Source organism: Copadichromis virginalis, linkage group LG12, assembly GCF_057382275.1.
Source record: "Copadichromis virginalis isolate Kocher_CV1m ecotype Utaka linkage group LG12, C_Virginalis_male_GT1.1, whole genome shotgun sequence".
NCBI lineage: Eukaryota > Metazoa > Chordata > Actinopteri > Cichliformes > Cichlidae > Copadichromis > Copadichromis virginalis.
The window spans coordinates 33,404,719-33,409,942 of NC_140629.1; the positions used below are offsets into that span (position 1 = coordinate 33,404,719).

A 5,224-nucleotide genomic window follows, 5' to 3' on the forward strand; every position below is an offset into this window, starting at 1 on the left:
ATTCAGAGTTGTGTATCTAAATACAGGATTCACTCGCACATCAAAGCAGGAAACTCAGTGTTTTAGAGTCTCCACTCAACACACAACAACTCCAACACATCTCATTCACTCGTGCTAGAATTCAGTCACCTTTCATTAATCTAAAACCGATCACTAATTTGCATATCAACTATTAACCCACTAAGTTGACAGGACGACAGAAAAGCATGTTCAAAATAGTATTACAAAAGACAATTTCCCTCATACAGTAAATTACATGTGCTGCCTCAATCAAGCAGGAAGCTTCTCCCAATTTACCATTTTAACAACTAAATTTATTGTCTGATCACTGGTTGGTCAAACCAGGATCTTTTTTCCCACAAAAGTTAAACTGTTGTCCTGCAACTTGGAGAGTCAATTTTTTTTCTTTAGGATAAATTCAGCATTTGATAACAAGTGTCTGCTAAATTGACACTATTGTAACACTGATGAAAGATAACAAGCTAATTTTCATTACATGTGTTTGTGTTATTAGGCAGGTCTAATGCATGTCTGTGGAGCTGCATCTCCAGCAGAGCATGTTCTTAAAGCTGCCTTTCCTACACACTTCTCTACTATTGTTTAATCATTTCTTAACTAATGTGCTATGAGTCTTCATGAGTCATTTTGTGTTTGGAATTGTTAGTAGGGTTAATGCATGTTCTGCTTGTGTGTGTGTGATTTTGTATATGTTTCTATTTTTGCAATGTTTCAGACTCCGTCTCAATTTTCCAACTTAAGCAGTCAGTTTTCTTTTCCCCAGGTTTGCTAACCCAAATTTTGATTTCCCACATTAAATAATTCCTATGTGTTCTCACCTAGTCTTCTCACTCTGTTGTCCTCTCCCACTTCAACAGTCCAACAGCCGGCAGTTCTCCTTCAGCTTTGTCCTGTGTCCCACTGTCTCTTCTTGCCATTTTACTCCACAGGTGGCAAATGTCAAACTCCAACTGTTCAGTTCTCCTCAAACGTTTTCTTCACATGCACAGTGAAGTCACAGCCACTCTCACTATTGTCCTCTGATGCGGTTGACTTCGTGCTAGTGGCTGAAGTGCTGCTGCTGCTGCCTTCCTGGGCGACTTCTTAGCAGCTGCTGCCGGTTTCTTGGCTTTGGCCGCGGCGGGCGTCTTAGCTTTGGTCTCAGTAACCCTGTTCATCTTGAAGGATCCGGAGGCCCCGGTGCCCTTGGTCTGCACCAGAGTGCCCTTCGCCACCAGACTCTTGATGGCGGTCTTGACACGGGCCTTGTTCTTGTCCACATTGTAGCCTCCGGCAGCCAGAGCCTTCTTGAGGGCGGCCACGGACAGGCCGTTGCGCTCCTTGGAAGCGGCCACGGCTTTCACAATCAGCTCGCCCACGCTGAGGCTGACCTTCTTGGGCTTGGAAGTCATCGTCTTCTTCTTCTTGGCCTGAACCTCGGCGCAGGGCGCAGGGCGTGTTTATGATGGAGCCTTTCCCACCACAGCGCTGGCACGTTGAACGCATCATGAAGGGTCCATTTCTTTCATGTCGCTAGCCAGCATGCTAGCTGCATGTGGCTTGCCCGAGTCACTCAGTCCTTTTTGAGCATTTCAACATGCTGCCACCGCCATCTTGCTCGCCCCTCCGTGGAATTCATCCAATCAGACAGGAAGATGGGTTTGCTTTCTTCTGCTGCTGTTTATCCACATTGCTGCTGCTTTGCTGGGACTTTTTGTGCTCAGGACTTGCTGCTGTCTCTTTATCATGGAGCTGCATTCCTTATCTTCAGGGAGGAGTGAGCTCGCTTGTGAGGTTGAGAAACACATGGCACTGTAAATAAGTCAGCCAGAAACTTGGCCTGCATGTTTCCAATGATGTTAAACTATAACTTTCTTCCGACCGCTGCATGTGGAAAATTGATTCAGGTCTGCTTTTCACCTGAAAGTGACAACTAAGACATTTCATTATTATCATCACTGCTTAATCAACACATATCTCTCTCTCTCTCTCGCTCTGTGTTTTTGTGAACAGTCCTTTCTTAAAAGCAGAAAATGAAATTATAGTTGTTTTTTTTTGGTTGATCAACACAAAACCTTTTTCCTATGATTATTTTTTCCTACAATATAAATTCTCCCTCTTATTCACTCTTTTTTTTTTTTATTTACAATAGCTGGTGACCTGCAAAATCACCGCTGTCACTCACAATCAAAGGCAATTACTCTTGCACAGTGCACAAAAACACTGTGATGTCAGACACATTCACACTCACTTTGTCACCTGCAAAAATAAATCACATGGCTGATGATATGTGCCATGGTGATCCGTAAATATGATCACCAGTTTATTTAACTATTTTTCAACCCAACAAACAAATAATCAAAAACATGATGCTGAAGTTATGAACACTCTACACACAAGTCAAGATGCAGGAAAACTGCTCATGGAAACGTTGCACACTCCAGTTATCACAGTTATCATAGCGCTGTTTCCCTCTCTTAGAGTAGTTCTCAGACAGCTCTCGATCTGATAATGTGTAGCCTGCTCATCAGCTCAGAAGAAAAGAAAGGAAAAAAAAAAAAAAAACTGCAACGCGACATCACACAGTAGTTGCTCTGCCCACAGCGGCAAAGTCTTACACTTTCATATTCAACTCAGCTTCTCCATCATGTACTTTTAGATGTTTCATACAGGGTTCAGCATATTAGTTGTTTTCACAGGTGTGCTCTACATCTCAACAATGGTTCATAATAAGACGACAGTCTTCCACACAGGTCAAGTGCCTCTATGCACTTCAGTAGTTTAAATATTTATCTATATCACTTCACCTCACATGTCATCGTACTGAATTTAAGCAACCACAAGCGTAATGTAGATGACTTTTAACAACTATCCACCTCAATTACGTCTATGGTCTGGCACACAGGCTGAAGAGTTAACGTTTTGTGTCAGCAAGGGGTGGGGGGACAGCCACCCACCAGAGCATAGCTGCTGATGTGGGCTGGCCTTCTCCACACGCTCTTCAAGGCTGGTGTGTTTTCTGAAAACTTCTAACATTTGAATCTCTTCCATTTTTAAGCCTGCGATTAACCGCACGGCTCAGGTCCGCGTGAAACCCGCGTGACCGCGCTCGCGTGAACCCGCGCAGCTGTGGAGCCGTCGCTCTCTCTCTTTTTTACATAAATACTTTGTGCTGCCAGGAGCAAAGTCCAGCACAAACGTCTGTCTCCCTCCGACTCACTCTTGGTTGCTTAGAAACCCATGATAACAACAACAGTCGGTGTCACAGACCACATGTTCTGCTCCGCACACACTCACACAACAACAACAACGACGACGACGACAACAAAAACAACACAAAATAGGCCTATCGTCCAGCACAATCTGGACCCCGCGGAACTTCTCAACGCCCCACAAAGCGGCGGAGAACTCACCTCTAGCCACACAAAGTAGCGAGGAACCTCTTGCTCCACAAAGTAGCAAGGAACCCGGGTATCGCTACACAAAGTAGCGAACTTCTCAACGCCTCACACAGTGGCGGAGACTGCACAACGACACGGTTATAGAGTCGGCCTCTTCTCAACGCCTCACACAGTGGCGGAGACTGCACAACGACACGGTTATAGAGTCGGCCTCTTTAAACTTACTTGGCGTTGCTTAGAGTGTAATATCAGCCCGAATCCCGCTGACCGTCATTCATCGAGGAGAAAAGACAGACCGCGAATCCACAGGAACTTCCTGGCTGACGTCAGGCTTTCAGCGTGCCTCTCCCCCCCCCCCTCGGTGAATGCGATTCCAGGGCTCCGGCATCGAAGGACCAATTAATGTTAGGTTTGTAGCATAAACCTATTCGCTGGAACGTTAAGACAATATAATTACACTGCTAAGCAAGACACAAATAGGCAAAGTTCTTCATGTTACTCGTGCACGGGAGAGAACCGGACAACCGCTTGACTCCAGTTGGTCTCGTCCGTTCTCCCATACACTGTCCTTTTATTGAGGTTACATGAATATGCATAGGTTCATTAACATACAACGTCTACATACAAACAAAGAGTACCTTGCCTGTGTGTGTGTGTGTGTGTGTGTGTGTGTGTGTGTGTGTGTGGGGACTGCTGATCAAAGGGTCAAACATCCTTGGTCAGGAAGAGGGTAGCCTCCCCCTCACCCTAGATGGTTCATCCTAGATAACACGGTGAGGAAGTCCTGCAGTTCATCTAAACAAAGAGCACTTAGACTAGAACAGACGCAACTACGTTAATCCTACCATAAAACAATAAGACACGGTATGACCTCTCATGCTCCCAAAGTGCTGTCTAATACACACAAAGTTTGCAGACTATCAAGGATCAAAACCTCTACCAATCTACAACTAATTACAAAACTCTAAGCATATATAAGTAAATATTTCTAAGCATAAATGACAATCAACAATACAAATCTAACAGTTTTCATATTGACAAATATGTGAAATTACATTAATATAAAGTCAATTATACTGTAAGCATGCAGCACGTGAATTAGCGAGGGACAATTTTTGAATGAGCTAATGGACATGACTTTCTCACACTAGCCAAGATAAACTCTATCATAACACATGTGTACTACATGAAAACACTGTGAAAATCATTGTGTATTTTTGTGGTATCAGTATGAATTTGACACATGCTCCAAGAATCTGTGGTAGCACCCTAGATATTGCTATCAGTATATTTTTGTAAGCATGCAATAAATTTTAAAAGGAAGACCCAAATGCAAACTCTGAGACCAAACGTCAATTAACAGGAAATGAACCTCTGTTTAGGTTTTAAATAAATCCATAAAATAAACCAGTACAAAGGCAAAACGAAATAAACAAGGAGGACAAACAGATACTCCAACAAAGAACAAAGAGAAGACAGTGTTTTAAATGGTCACAGTCATACTGAAGTTTATTCAGAGGAATGAAACATAGGTGAAAATAATTGAGTCAGTGGTAGACAGGAAGTAAATATAAAACTAGGGCCCAAGAAACAGGAAGTAAGAAAGTAAATCAGGAAGCAATTAAAAAGAACTTGACACAGTAGAACACTGGGAGTAGCTGAAAAAGAAAACAAAGTAGATGGAAATAATAAAGTCTAATCACAGTCTCAGGAACTCTAATTACAAAAAAAAAAAAAAAAAAATGCTGGAACTAAAAATTACTTGTTCAAGATATTAATGAAAAGTCAAACTGGAAAAATATAAACAAAGCAGGAACCAAATAGAG

At 42.7% G+C, this 5,224-nt stretch overlaps 1 pseudogene; it reads right to left on the reverse strand.

Moving 5' to 3' along the window:
- Positions 1-233: 233 nt before the first annotated feature.
- LOC146697438 (histone H1-like) lies at positions 234-3,740 on the reverse strand (annotated as a pseudogene).
- Between the last annotated feature and the right edge of the window lie 1,484 nt (positions 3,741-5,224).